Source organism: Ceratotherium simum, chromosome 9 (assembly GCF_057802395.1).
Source record: "Ceratotherium simum simum isolate JZ-2026a chromosome 9, ASM5780239v1, whole genome shotgun sequence".
Lineage (NCBI taxonomy): Eukaryota > Metazoa > Chordata > Mammalia > Perissodactyla > Rhinocerotidae > Ceratotherium > Ceratotherium simum.
In genome coordinates this window covers 20,000,001-20,016,684 of record NC_141908.1, presented here as the reverse complement: position 1 = coordinate 20,016,684, position 16,684 = coordinate 20,000,001, and the positions used below count along the sequence as shown (strand labels likewise).

Sequence of the window (16,684 nt, the reverse complement as noted above, 5' to 3'; positions counted from 1 at the left end):
CCGTACTGCCTCTATAAACTGCTTCTTAACCACCAATTAAAAGACCAAAAGTGACTATTTCTCCTTTGTGAATTAGCCTTAGCATCAGGAGTGCTGCGATGTGCTCAGCACAGGTCCCCCATCCCCAGCTGATAAATGGAACACACCTATGAGTGTTCAATGCACAACAAATATTTTAATTCTAGACAAGGTCAATCATTACCAATCAAAGAAATAAATGTGCTCAAGAGGAGAAGGGAAGTATGAGGGGGAATATTCAATTATACAAACAGAAAGAACGTTTATAACAAATGACCAGCAGTCCTAGAGAGCTGATTCCTCCTTCATTGAGCTCTAACCGAAGCACTTATACATGCAAAGACTTTGGAAAACCTGGATATAGTATGTTTACATTTGTATTTCAATGTACAAGCATTTTGTGAGGACAAAACACTGGCACCATTTACTAGGTACTTACTACATGCCAGATACCATTAAAGCTGACATATATTAGCTTACTGAATTCCTACAACAATCCCGAGAGGACATAAATACTGTCACCCTGAGGACACAAGTGCCCAGAGAAGTCCCTTGTCCAAGGTCACATAGCTAGGAAGTGACAAAGTCAGGATTAAAATAGGCTTTCTGATTCCAAAGTTAATATCTTATTCAGTACCCTAAAATGACTGCTCACTGGTCATTAATGCCCCCTGTTTTTGCCTGTCTTTGTACTTTTGCCAAAAACCCAGCAGTCATCTCTGATTCCTGCCTTTATTTGCTCCATATTCAATCAGTCATCAAGTCTTGTTGGCACTGCCTCCAAAACGCATACTGAACCTGGCCCATTTCTCTCCTCTTCTACTGTTCAAATTCTGATCCAAGCCACCATCACGTCTGGCCTGGACCCCAGTGTGGCCTTCCAGCTGATCTCTCTACTTCCACTCTTGCCCCCGACATCCTATTTCTCTACGTGGCAACCAGAGCGATCTTCATAAAGCACCAATCAGATGTTATCACTCTTCTGATTAAACCTTCCAAAGCTTCTCATTGACTTTAGAATAAACTTCTAAGTCTGACCATGGTCCACAAGGCCTGTCCTACACAGATCCCTGGTTTTGACATCATCTCCTTGTCCCTTCCCTCCCTCTTATCCCCTCCACACTGTCCACTGTACTCCTACCCACTGGCTTTCTCCTACCCCCTCCAAACATGCCACTGCAGCTTACTTGCCTAGAATACTCTTCCCACAGGCCTTCTTTTCATCGAGGTCATGTCAGACAAACCTTTCCCACCCTTTCTAACTAAAGTGCCAGCCCCCATCCTCTGCCACCCCACCTAGTCCTTCTCTATTCTATGCCATATTTTATTTTCTCCATAATACCTTTATCTAAAACCGTATCAGTTATTGATCTAAGTATTTATTGGCTCCCTAACCCTATCCCTCAACTAGAACATAAATTTCATGAAGGCAGATATTGTATTGTCAGTGTGTGGAATTGTGCCTGGTACATATCAGATACTTGATGATTACTGGGTAAATTAATGTGAGTGGCTCCCTCTGCATATCCTTCCCTCCCATCTTCACCTAACTCCTACTTGTCCCTCAAAACCAGCTCAGAGATCATCTCGTCTGAGAAGAGTTCCCAGCAATCTCAGCTGAACTCTCCTCCTCTCTGCATCATCTACTCTCTTCCATCAGAATACTTATCAAACTACTGTAATTGTCTCTCTTCCACACTGGATCATGACCTCCTCTGTCTTTTACTTCTATATCCCTACTCTCTAACACAGCCTGGCTGCACAACAGCAGCTCAATACATGTTTGATGAAAGAATAAATGATCAAATCATTTTTTATTATTTTTTGGCAAAGGTAACTAAGGTTCATGTGCGGGAACTTCTTGGAGTACTTTTAGAAGAGACTGTACTGAAAAAACTAATTTTTTAAAAATTAGGCCGAATGTCTTAAGGCTTATATTGAGAATAGCAGTCAAGATGAAGGGAGGGATGTTATAATCCTAGGTAATGATGCACAGGAAATGATTAGCAAATCCTGGTTGGATGATTGGCAGTCTGAGCTGAATGAGGCTTCATAGACATGGACATCTCAGGTGGCCAGCCACCACACAAATACACTATTTCCTTGACACACACAGTAGGCCATGGTGTGGCTTCATGAAGCCTTTCCCATGACAGAGCACATTTTTCCAAGGAGGCTAAATGGCTAAAGGCTCCCAGATGCTCTGCCTTTGTCCACTGAACAGCATGAGTAAACCAACCAAATTCTCAGTCCTTGGATCCCCTTTCCTTTAAACCCATGACAACAGCCCCTTCTCTTAAGAGAAGTCTTTCTTTGGCCATGTTAATCCATCTTTCTGGCTACAGCCATGCCCTGCTCTTCTGGTTTGGGGCCTATTTGAGATGCCTCTGCAGAAGTCTGATCTCACCAATGTAGGGCTGACTTTTCTAGCTTATGTCACAGAGTTCTGGGGATCCCTCACTTTTCACCCCATGCCATCTACACTACAACAGTCTAGAATTTTCATTTTGTCATTTATTAAATCCCAGTGCTCTCCAGCAAAGAAGGATTATTTCCTCTTGCTGCCTGATCTTTACCCTTTTCTGCATCTTTATTTGAGCTGTTGATAGAATTTTTCCCCCTTGATCTATTTTGATATCACTGTGTGTACAATGGCATGCCATAAATAATCCTCGTCTCTAGGATTGTACTGGCTTTCTCCCTAAATTGCATTCTCAGAAGCAACTGCCTCATTTCTCTGAGTTGAGTCTATTTAGTCAATATGGGGTCAAAAAGGCTGGGAGGCTGGGATTTATGGAAGTTCCTACCTACAACTCAGTAGTAAATTCTTCTAACACATTTACTAGACATTGTAAGTTGGATTCTATTTTGCTGGCCCTTCTTACTTCAGATGTTGACAAAACAATTATTTCTTAGCTGACGCTGAACTCCATTACATCTTACTTTTGTGAATTCAAAATATGGATTGCTGGGGTTTTTTGTTTTTGTTTTTGTTCAGTTTGCTTTTTCCCAACTTTGCGGGTTTAATATTTGCTTCATGTTAAAAGAAAGCAGTGGAAAAACTGCCTTCTTATTGATAGTTTTTTAGTCTCGGCCCCTTTGCTAACAGATCCGAATCTCAGCCCATCCAAGTCCAGTCACTTAGAAATCATTCCTCATAATTCTGTCACCAAACATGAGCTCATACTCATATTTATCAAAATCCTCCTCCATTCTGCAAGGACAGCAACCAGAAAAAAGGGAATCGAACCATCCTGAATCTTCCTCAGTGTCAAGACTCAAGAATCTCACCATAAAACTGGTAACAGGAGGGCAGAACCGAGCAGGAGTGCTTCCGGCCTGCACTTTATCCTACGGAGTTTTATTACTGAAGAGTCATAATAGAGACTATGCCAACGTCATGATCCTGAAGCTCTGAAATGTGATCTTCTGGAGACAAGATGAATCTATGCACTCAGTAGCTCTTCTGGAGAGACTGAGAAAAGAAAAAATGATGCCCTCAACCTGAGTGATATTTGGAACAATCTAAGTAGCATTTCCAACTAATGAAGAAATAGTCCAGCACCCACAAGGTTGCATGAAGCATTTGATTCATACCCAAGGTTTTAGCTTTGTTTGTATAGAGTAGTGATAACCCTCTTTAACAGGCAAAAGGGGAGAAAACTGAAATCACTAACTCAATGTAATGGCCAAGGCTCAATTTAACTCAAACACTGAGTGCCTGCGGTGATCAGGTATTGTGCAGGATGGTATAGATATGGGAATGCAGAAGACAGTCCCTACTCTCAAGGAGTTTGAAATCTATGGGAAGAAACAAACATATAAATAATTAAATACAATTTGGAGGTGAAATCATAGATGTATACAAAGAACGATATGGAAAAATGTGGAATGGCATTCAGCCCAAGGGAGGGGTCTTAAAAGAACAGTAAGAATTAACTTTATTTATTTATTTAGTTTTTCCCCCAAAGCCCCAGCAGATAGTTGTATGTCATAGCTGCACATCCTTCTAGTTGCTGTATGTGGGATGTGGCTTCAGCATGGCCAGACAAGCGACACGTCGGTGCGGGCCCGGGATCTGAGCCCGGGCCGCCAGTAGTGGAGCGCGTGCACTTAACCACTAAGCCACAGGGCTGGCCCCCAGCACAGTAAGAATTAGATTCATTATTCAAATTCCCTTCCAGGGCAGTTTATAATTCTTACTCAAAGACACCACAATAGTTTATGCCTAGTCAAAACATAAAAATGATATTTGGAAGGCAGGAGGATAAATATTACAGGCAAAAATTTATATGAGCCTTTGAATCGTCAATGCATGAAAACTACGTGGGTGTCTGTGTGCATGTGTGTGTGTGCTTGTGCACGCACAGGTATATTTGATAAATGTAGGCTTAGATAATAGGTACTTTACTGTACTTTTAAAACATAGGTTGACAAAGAATTAACTGAATGAGAATTACAACCCACACATGTGTAATATATTAGTTTCCTCACAGATTTAGAGATAATCAGCAATCTGCCCACACAGGCAAGAATCTACAGCAAAATCCACTCACAGATTAGCTTAGTTATGCCTTCTTCATTTCAGAACGTGCCTTTTAGGAGAAAGGATAGTATGCCCCAGTCACACTGAAAATGAATGCTTTGGGCTCGAGCTTCTCATTTTTTAATCTCACTTTTTAAGGGAAAGAAAAATAACACTAGTTGAACACCTCCTAAGTGCCAAACATAGGTCCATTACCTATATTACACTTGGTTAATCTTTATAGCCATTCTCAAAGGAAGGTATTGTTATTCCCCAGCCCTATGCCCACCACACTATACACATTTTACACATGAGCAAATGAAGATTTGGGGAAGTTAGGCATATGACAAGGGTCCCACAGCTAAGTCTGACTTCTTCTAAACATGTGTACCCTGTTTTCCCAAGGACATAAAAGATTCTCCAGTGCAAGGAGTATGCTTTCTATTTCACTTATCTCTCTCCACAGTGAATCACAGAAACAACAGTCTAAGTCAATAATAACTGTGTTGGTTACCTCAATCTACCTGGCAGGTGGAGGCTGAGAACAGGTTTACAGGTGCTTTACTTAGGCAAGAGAAAGTTCTAAAATATTTAATATCCCTGTATCCTAGATTTTCCAGAAATGATTCTAGTGTAAAATATTATAGTATGACCACCACAAATCACCAAAATTATAACAAAAATAGAGCTTCTAGTGAAAATGGCCTCTCTCATATCTTCATGGAAACAACTCTGAAGACATACTCCAAGAAAAGATAAGACTCTCAACACTGAAACCAAAACCAAGAGTCAAGATATTGCAACAAAAATGAGGGACCCATATTAAAAACTTGGCCCACTGATACCAAATGGAGAAGTAGTTGAGAAAGGTGGAAGATCTTTTCCCTCCTCCTGCACCGTCTGCTTCCCAGTTTACCAACACACAGTCTGTGCCAATCAGATCTTTGAGACATGGGTACCACTCTCTGAGGCCACCATAGAATTTCCCCTGTTATCTAAATTAGTGGTCCTTTTTAAAAATTTTGGTAAAATATATATAACATAAAATTTACAGTTTTAGCCATTTTAAAGTGTACAGATCAGTGGCATTAACTACATTCACATTGTTCTGCAACCATCACCACCATCCATCTCCATAACTTTTTCATCTTCCCAAACTGAAATTCTGTATTCATTAAATAACAATTCCCCATTCCTCCCTCCCCTCAGCCCCTGGCTATCTACTACCTACCTACAGGTTGCCTACTTTCTGTCTATGAATTTGACTACTTTAGATGCCTCATATAAGTGGAATCATACAGCATGTATGTTAGTAATTAAGTTATTTTACTTATCATAATGTTTTCAAGGCTCAACCATGTTGTAGCATGTATCAGAATTTCCTTCCTTTTTAAGGCTGAATACTATTCCATTGTATGGATATACCACAATATACCACATTTTGTTTATCCATTCATCCATCAATGGATACTCGAGTTGCTTCCACCTTTTGGCTATTAAGTGAATAATGTTACTATGAACATAGTTATGAACTGCTGCTATAACATGCTATGAACACTAAGTTAGTGGTCATTTTATACACATAATTGAAGGCTACACCTCCTAATACCAGCTAGGGAGAAGACAGACAAATTTGGGGTGGGGAAGATAGCATTAGCATATAAAATTCTGAGAGATGAAAGTACCTCCAGTGAAACATCAAGGACATGATAGAGAAAAGTAGAAACCCACTGGGAGTGCACCCAGGTAGCTACTGGGTCAGGCAGAGAAGGAAGGAGAGAATTCCAACTCAGCCCAGGAGAAGTGCCATAGAGGACACCCTGATAACACCAGATTTAGGGATAGGGCCAGTGCACGTACAATCACTCTTGAGAAGGGAATGTGATCAGCACCAAAGTGGGCAGACTATGGGGCCAAGTTCTGACCTCTCTGTAGTCAAATACTAACTCTATTTAGATCTCTCTTTGTTTGAGGGTGAGAAAACAGAAGAGGAAAAAAATGAGATTTATGCAAACTCATTACAGAACAAGGGAAAGTCATACCAAAGACTAGCGAAAAAATAGGCACCTCTGAAAATGAATTACTACTAAAACCAGATGAAAAATATTAAAATCCTCACTAGAACACCGACAGACATAGCCTTTGTGGAACATGTCAGAAAATCACAAGAAGAAAGATTGAGATATAAGAAAAACAGGGTGATACGAAAACAATAACGTGATGAGAGATGGCAAGGTCACTAGAATGCAGTAAGAGAATTTAAACCCACAATGCAGGTAGTAAATAACAGAAATGCATTGTATAAAACAAAATCAACGGCAAAGAGAATAAACCAAGAGTTGTAATAGATCATGAGAAAGAAATCCAGAATAACTGAGAAAGACGAAATATCAAAGTCATAATAAAAGAAAACCTTCCTAAACGGAGTAGAAACTGAGACTTCAAATTGGAATGGTTTATTCACTCATTTCTTTACTTGCTATTAATGAGTGTCTGCTAAGTGCCAAGTTTACAGAGGTGAGCATAATTGCATTTCAGGAAAAATAATTTAATAAGAGATCCACACCTAGTCTCAACATGCTAAAATTTTTGAACAATTAAGTAAGGTTAAAAATCTCACATGTATTATAGCAGTTTTTGCTATAATGGAAGGAAAAAAATTTAGGCTGGCCTCAAATTCTCTTCTGAAATAGGATATGGAGCAACATGTCCTACATTTTGAAGGAAATTTTGAGCTAGGAATTTTATACTCAACTAAGAATTCTTGCTTATGTGGAAACAACAGAAAGATGTCCTTGGGTACGTAGGGTTTTATAAAATATAAGCTCCACTTACTGTTGAAAAATTTAAGAAGATAATCCACCAACAATGAAATTGAATGAATAAATCTCTTCTAGTTCAAAATGTCAGGATGAATGCACATGTTTCTCCTCCTAGTCTTAAAACAGATTGTAATGGCCATAAGAAAGGGAATACATTCCTCAAAGTGCTGAGACTTTTAGGGAGGGATATCAGTAGACCAAAGTTTCTAATACATTTCTGAAAGAGAGAAGAAGGCAAACAGGATGAACTACAGCAGAAACGCACTGCTTAGAGCATGCACCAAAGAAGGCTATGGTGGAGGTGGGAGCCTTTCTTCATGGAAGAACTCTCTGAAGGCGGCAGGAACTCAGAACAGGGATGATATGAGGGACAGAAATTGAGGTCATCGATTAAAGAACTGTGCCATATGGCATTTGCCCCAAGGCTGAAGCCACAGAAATACTCTCTGAAGAAAAGGAGTAATCTGACAGGTGCAGGCTGGAGCTCTCAGAGGGGCTGACACCCCAAAAGTAAGATCATCCAAGGTCAGGGGAGTCGCCTGCCTTCTTGTCCCCACTTGCACAACCTAAAAGCTTCCAGTAGACAAGCCTTGTCCACAGAAACAGGGCACACTCTCAGCCCTCATTCAGCTCTGTACTGACAGAAGAAACACACCTAACTACCCATTAATCAACAAGTCTTTCCATTGTAACTATGAAGGTACAACCAGATATTACCAGAAATTTGAGTAAAAACAGAAAGACCATGAGAAAGATGAAGATAAAATATTAAAAAACAACCTGAAGGGACTATTTAATTCAAGGAAAAATTTTAAAGTATTAAAAATATATAATTAGTGTCTTTTGAGAAGTATTATTTCCAGATGACAAGGTCGTACTTCTGAAAAAAGAATAAACCAAGAACAGAATTAATGGAATTAAGAAATATGATTGCTGAAGTAAAATATTCAATAGAATGACTGAAAGAAAACATTGAAAAAATTACCAGATTGGAGAGTGAAAAGTCAAAGCTTAGAAAAAAGGAGAGAGAAGAGTGATATCAGTAAGATGGCAGAATAGGAGGTCTTCCACTCATATTCCCCTCAGCAACAACAATTTGGCAGCCATCCACGGACAAAAGTACCTGTGTGGGAGCTTTGGGATCTAGTTAGGAGATTGTGAATCCTGATGGAGTCCAAGACCAAGGAGGGGCATTTTAAGAGGGCAGGCCTATGCCCAGGTGGCTGACCTGCCTACTGTCATCCTAGCTACAGACCTGGAAACAGCTCTGTACCCGAGGACTTGGCTACGGCCCCATTTGGCTTGGTCCTGCCACCAGCCCATATGTCAAGGGACCTCAGAGGAGTCACATCCATCCATGCCTCAGGTAAGAGGCCCACAGACCTTTGTCCCAGCTGGTGGACCCTGAAGTAGCAGGTGTTCCAGCTCCAGCCCCATCAGCCACAGTCTGGGAGCCCCTAGAGGCAAACCTGCCAAACTTAGTGTAACTGTAGATTTTTAAATGACCCAATAACTGAGCTCCAGCCCCTGCCACCCCCAGTCCAGGAGCAGTCCTGCTAGCACAGGGACCCACCGGGATACAAGCCCTCATCAGAGGCAGGCCAAACAACCTCAGTCTGACAGCAGATTCTGAAATGGATCTGTGACTTGGCTCCAACCCCTCCCAGCCAAGGTCCACAAATAGTTTCCTCCACCCAGAGACCTACCAGGAGACACGCCTGTTCATGCCTCTGGAGCGCCAGCCTACTGAATAAGGTCCTGGAGGCAGACCCATCCACTCAGAGACTAAACAGGATCCACACCTGCATGAGCTCCTGGAAACAAGCCCACCAGCTGTGGATCCCTCTGTGGTCCCAGCAACAGCCTCCTGACCTGCCTCCAACCCAGCACAACTGCAATTCCAAAGGTAATCCTATCAGCCCAGGGAACCAACAGGAGGTATTTATTTGCCAAAATTAGTCTATAAAGACTGGAAGAAGTGTTTGCTCCTTCAAATGCACAGACACAAAAACAAGGCTACATGGGTCATGAAGAATTGTGCAAATATGACATATGACACTACCAAGGGAAACTAATAAAACTCCAATAACTGACTCCAAAGAAATAGAGATCTGTGAATTGCCTGACATACAATTCAAAATAATAATCTTGGGGCTGTCCTGGTGGCATAGCAGTTAAGTGCACGTGCTCCGCTTCGGCAGCCCGGGGTTCACAGTTTCAGATCCTGGGCGCACACCAATGCACCACTTGTCAAGCCATGCTGTGGCGGCATCCCATATAAAGCAGAGGAAGATGGGCACAGATGTTAGCCCAGGGCCAATCTTCCTCAGCAAAAAGAGGAGGATTGGTGACGGATGTTAGCCCAGGGCTGATCTTCCTCACAATAATAATAATAATGATAAAAATAATAATCTTAAAGAAACTTAAAGGAATGCAACAGAGCACAGGTAAACAATTTAAATAAAATCAAGAAAACAATGCGTGAATAAAATGAGGAGTTTAATAAAGATATAGAAACCATAAAAAGAAGCAAATAGACATCTTGGAGCTAAAGAATACAATGACAAAACTGAAAAATTCAATTGAGAACTTCAACAGCAGACTTGGCAAAGCAGAAGAAAGAATCAGCAAATTCAAAGACAGGTCACTTAAAATTATTCAGTTAGAGAATTAAAAAGAAAAAAGAATGAAAAAGAAAGAAAGCCTAAGTGAATATCAGACACCATCAAGAGAACTAATATTTGCATCATGAGAGTTCCAGAAGGAGAAGAGAGATAGGGACAGAACTCTTATTTAAAGAAATAAAAGCTGAAAACTTCCCAAATCTAGACAAAAGAGAAATATGGACATCTAGGAACCAGAAGTTAAAATGACCGCAAAGAAGATTACCCCAAAACACATTATAATCAAAATTTTAAAAGTCAAAGACAGAGAGGACTTTGGAAATCAGCAAGAGAAACACGACTCATTATATACAAGGGAACCCCCAAAAGGCTATCAGTGGATTTCTCAGCAGAAAACTTGCACGCCAGGAGGGAATGGGATGATATATTTAAAGTGCTGACAAAGAAAACCTGCCAACCAAGAATACTCTACCCAGCAAAACTTCCTTCAGAAATGAAGGACAGATAAAATCATCCACAGACAAACAAAAGCTAAAGGAGTTCATCACCACTAGACCTGCCTTACAAGAAATGCTAAAAGGAGTGCTTCAAGTTGAAATTAAAGGATGCTAAGTAACAACATGAAAACATATAAAAGTATAAAATTCACTGGTAAGGGTAAAAAAAAAATTCAGAGTACTCTAATACTGTAATGGTGGTGTGTAAATCACATTTATCTCTAGTATAAAAGTTAAAAGACAATATTATTAAAAATAACCACAGCTACAATAATTTGTTATTGGATGCACAATATCAAAAGATGTAAAGTGTGACATCAGTGGCATAAAAGGTGGGAGGAGGAGAAGTAAAAGTGTAGAGCTTTTGTGTGTGATTGAAAGTAAATTGTTATCAGCTTACAATAGACCGTTATATCGATAAGATATTTTATGTAAGCCTCATGGTAACCAAAAAGAACAAACTTTTAGTAAATACACATAAGATAAAGAGAAAGGAATTTCAGGACACCACAACAAAAAAATAAATCACAAAGGAAGACAGCAAGAGAGGAAGAAAGGAATAAAGCAACTAAAAAATAGGAAAAAATTTTAAAAATGGCAATAGTAAGTCCTTACCTATCAATAATTACTTTAATGTAAATGGATTAAATTCTATAATTAAAAGACATAGAGTGGCTGAATAGATAAAAAACAAGATCCACCAATATGTCACCTACAAGAGATTCACTTTAGCTTTAAGGACACACAGAGGCTGAAAGTGAAGAGATGGAAAAAGATATGCCATGCAAATGGTAACCAAAAGAGAGTAGGAATGGCTATATTTATATCATATAAAATAGATTTTTAGTCAAAATCACTCACAAGAGTCAAAGGTCACTATATAATGATAAAGGCGTCAATTCACAAAGAGAATATAACAATACAAATTATACATGCACCCAACATTGGAGCACCTAAATATTTAAAGAAAATATTAACAGAACTGAAGAGAGAAATAGACAGCAATACAATAATAGTAGGGGATGTCAATACCCCACTTTCAAATTAGATAGAACACTCAGACAGAAATTAAAAAGTAAACAGTGGACTTGAATAACACTAAAGACCAAATGGACCTAACATACATATAGAGAACATTCCATCCAACAGCAGCAGAATACATATTCTTCTCAAGCACACACAGAACATTCTACAATATAGATCATATGCTGGGCCACAAAGCAAGTCTTAACAGATTTAAGAAGATTGAAATCATATCTTCTTTTCTGACCACAATGCTATGAAACAAGAAATCATTAATAGGAGGAAAATTCACAAATATGTGGAAATTAAACAACACACTCTTGAACATCCAATAGGTCAAAGAAAAAATCAAAAGAGAAATCAGAAAGTATCTTGAGATAAATGACAATGGAAACACAACAAAGCAAAACTAAAGACGTGAAGCAAAAGCAGTTCTAAGAGGGAAGTTTATAACAATAAATGCCTAAGAAAAAAGAAAGATCTAAAGAAAAAAGAAAGATCTAAAATAAACAACCTAACCTTACACCTCAAGAAAATAGAAAAATAAGAACAAACTAAACCCAAAGTTAGCAAAAGGAAGGAAATAGTAAAGTTTACAGCAGAAATCAATGAAATAGAGACTGAAAAGAAAATAGAAAAAAATCAATAAACCTATCTTTTGAAAAGATAAGCAAAATTGACAAACCCTTAGCTAGACTTAGCAATAAAAAAAGATAGGGGACTCAAATAAATGAAATTATAAATGAAAGAGAAGACATTACAACTGATACCACAGAAATACAAAGAATCATAAGAGACTACTATTAATAATTACATGCTAATAAATTGGTCAACCTAGAAAAAATGGATAAATGTCTAGAGACATACAATCTACCAATGATGAATCATGAAAAAAATAGAAAATCTGAACAGACTAATAATGAGTAAGGAGATTGAATTAGTAGTCAAAAACCTCCCAACAAAGAAAAGCCAAGGACCAGATGGCTTCATGGGTGAATTCAACCAAACATTTAAAGAAGAATTAATGCCAATCCTTCTCAAACTCTTCCCAAAAACAGAAGAGGAAGGAATGCCTCCAATCTCATTTTATGAGCCCAGCATTACCCTCATACTAAAGCCAGATAAGGATACTATAGGAAAAGAAAACTACAGGCTAATATTCCTGATGAATGTAGATGAAATATCCTTGGGCTGGCCCCATGGCATAGCAGTTAAGTGCGTGCGCTCCGCTGCTGGCAGCCAGGGTTCAGATCCCCGGCGTGCACTGATGCACTGCTTGTCAGGCCATACTGTGGCAGCATCCCATATAAAGTGGAGGAAGATGGGCACGGATGTTAGTCCAGGGCCAGTCTTCTCAGCTAAAAAAGAGGAGGATCGGCATGGATGTTAGCTCAGGGGTGATCTTCCTCACAAAACAAACAAACAACAAAAAAAATTAATTAAAAAAGAAATATCCTCAACAAAATACTAGCAAACAATTCAACACCAAATTAAAAGGATCATACATCATGATTAAGTGGGATTTATCCCTTAAATGCAAGAATGGTTCAGCATATGCAAATCAATAAGTGTGATACACCACATTAACAAGAGGAGGGATAAAAATCATATGATCACCTCAATAGAGGCAAAAATCTATTTGACAAAATTCAACATCCTTTCATGACAAAAACTCTCAAAAAACGGAGTATAAAAGGAACAAATCTCAAAATAATATATGAACAACCCACAGCTAATATCATACTCAATGGTGAAAGGTTAAAAGCTTTTCCCCTTAGATCAGGAACGAGACAAGGATGTCCACTCTCACCACTCCTATTCAACGTAGTACAGGAAGTTCTAGTCAAAGCAATTAGGCAAGAAAAAGAAGTAAAAGGCATCCAAACTGAAAAGGAAGAAATAAAATTGTCTCTGTTTGCAGATGACATGGTCTTATAGATAAGAAACTCTAAAGACTCCACCAAGAAACTGTTAGAACTAGAAAACGAAGTTGCAGGATACAAAATAAACATACAAAAATCAGTTGCATTTCTATACACTAACAGCAAACTATTTGAAAAGGAAATTAAGAAAATAATCCCATTATAATAGCATTAAAAAGAATAAAATACTTAGGAATAAATTTAACCTTGGAAGAGGTGAAAGATCTGCACACCGAAACTATAAGACGTTGATGAAAGAAATTGAAGGAGACATAAATAAACATAAAGGTATCTCGTGTTCTTGGAATGGAAAATTTAATATTGTAAAAATGTCCATTTTACCCAAAGTGATCTACAGATTCAATGCAATCCCTATCAGAATTCCAATGGCATTTTTCACAGAAATAAAAAAGAAAAAAACCCTAAAATTTGTATGGAACCACAAAAGGCCCTGAATAGCCAAAGCAATCTTAAGAAGGCAGAACAAAAGTTAGAGGCATCACACTTACTAATTTCAAACCATATTACAAAGCTAGAGTAATCAAAACAGTATGGTACTGACATAAAAACAAACACATAGAACAATGGAACAGAATTGAGAACCCAGAAATAAACCTACACATATATGGTCAACTAATTTACAACAAGGGTGCCAAGAATACACAATGGGGAAAGGGTAGTCTCTTCAATAAATGGTGCTGGGAAAAATGGATATCCAAACACAAAAGAATGAAATTAGGCCCTTATCTTACACCTTACACAAAAATTAACTCAAACTGGATTAAAGACTTAAACATAAGACCTGAAACCCTAAAACATCTAAAAGAAAACATAGGGAAAAAACTCCTTGACATGGTCTTGGCAATGATTTTTTGGATATGACATCAAAAGCACAAGCAACAACAACAACAAAAAAAACAAAAAACAAGTGAGACTAGAGGCTATACTGAACTGAAAAGCGTTTGCACAGCAAAGGAAATAATCAACAAAATGAAAATGCAGCTTATAGAATGGGAGGAAATATTTGCAAACCATATATCTGATAACAGTTAATATACAAAACGCATAAGGAACTCATACAGCTCAACAGCAGAAAAACAAATAAACCAATTAAAAAATGGGCCAAAGACCTAAATAGATATTTTTCCAGAGAAGACATACAGATGGCCAACAGATACACGAAAAAGTGCTCAAAATTACTATCATCAGGGAAATGCAAACCAAACCACAATGAGATATCACCTCACACCTGTTAGAATGGCTATTATCAAAAAGACAAGAGATAATAAGTGTTGGCAAGGATGTGGAGAAAAAGGAACCCTCATGCACTGTTGGTGGGAATGTAAATTGGTACAGCTGTTATGGAAAACAGTATGGAGGGTCCTCGAAAAATTAAAAATAGAACTACTACACGATCCAGCAATCCTACTACTGGGTATGTATCTGAAGGAAATGAAATCAGCATCTTGAAAGATATCTGCACTCTTCTGTTCACTGCAGCATTATTCACAACAGCCAAATTGGAAACAACCCAAGTGTCCATCGATGGATGAATGGATAAAGAAAATGTGAAATACACACACACACACACACACACACACACACACACACACAATGGAATATTATTCAGTCATAAAAAACACAAAATTCTGCCTTTTGCGACACCATGGATGAGCCTGGAGGACGTTATGCTAAGTGAAATTAGCCAGACAGAGAAAGACAAAGACTGCATGATCTCACTCATACATGGAATCCAAAAAAGTCAAACTCATGGAACCAGTGAATAGAATCGTGGTTACCAGGGGCTGGGAGGGTAGAGGGAGGGAATTGGGAGAGATTAGTCAAAGGATACAAACTTTCAATGATAAGTTATAGGGACCTAACATACAGCATGGTGACTATAGTTAATAATACTGTATTATATACTTGTCCTTTGCTAAGACAGTAGATCTCAAGTCTTTTCACTATAACAACGACAACAAAGGATAACTATGTGAGGTGATAGATGTGTTAATTAGCTTGACTGTGGTAATCATTTCACAATGTACAGATATATCAAACTATCACATTGTTGTACACTTTAAATATATACCATTTTTATTTGTCAATTAAACCTCAATAAAGCTGGTGAAAGAAAAAGAAAAAAGGAGTGAGAAGATAAGAGAAGATTGATTCAAGAGGGCCACATACATCCAATAGAAGTTCCAGAAAGGGAACCAAAAATATGCAAGGGATGAATTAATCACAGAAATAATCAAAGAAAATTTCCCAAAACTGATGAAATACTCAAGCCCTCACAACTCTTCTCATATTTAAGAACATTAAATCTAAATGCAAGATCCAGAATGAGGGGAAACAGTTTACCTGCAAGGGATAGATTTTGTTTTAAAAATTGACAAGGTCTTCTAGCTATTTTGGATATTAGAAAACAACGAAACAATGCTTTCAAAATTCAGAAGGAAAAATGATTTTGAACATGGCATTCTATACTGAGCCAAATCATCAATCAAGTTCAAGGGCAAAATAAAAGACATTTTTTCAGACATGCTTTAACTTAGAAAGTTTAACTTCTATAAACACTTTCTGAAAAATTTATTGAGAGTATACGCCTCTAAAACAAAGAATGGAAAATAATAATTAAAGAAAAAGTAAGATATAGGATCCTAGAAACAGTATAATCAAGTTAAAATACAATGAAAACAAATCCCAGGCTGACACCTGCGCAGCAGGCCTAGAAAGACATTAGGATATTCAACAAGCATTTTGCTTTAAACTGAATGAGCTCAGGTATGTGGTGAAGAAGGCATATGTTCCTCCAGTCAACAAGAAAAAACAAAAAAGGAAGGCAATTACAAACTTTTAGCAAAGTAAATACGTGTTCCTAGAAAGTTGTATTCGAAATATGAAGCAAACCAAGGCATAATTTTGAAAAGAATCCTTGAAACTTGGAGTGTCTTCCTTTCAATGGCCCAAGTTTGGTGATATATTACATATCCTTTTCTGAAGGTATAGTAATTCTAACCATTCCTACAATAAACATTATAAATGATATTGAATCTTGATATTTTATTTCATTAAAATGTAATATAATGTAAATGCTACAAAACTTTGTAATAAAAACATATGGGTAAGGTTGACCAGCTGAGAGGTAGATGAACGAGAGACAGTGGGAAGTGCTGAGGCACTAAATTTCTCATAGAGATTAGAAATTAGAAAATTAATAAAAATTAGGAGGAAGAGTGATCAGATTAAA

At 38.1% G+C, this 16,684-nt stretch overlaps 1 long non-coding RNA gene across 1 annotated transcript in view; it reads right to left on the bottom strand.

Annotated features, from left to right (window-relative positions):
- Positions 1-16,684, bottom strand: part of LOC147916247 (uncharacterized) — an 83,964-nt gene that overhangs the window by 56,501 nt on the left and 10,779 nt on the right. The window lies entirely within an intron of this gene.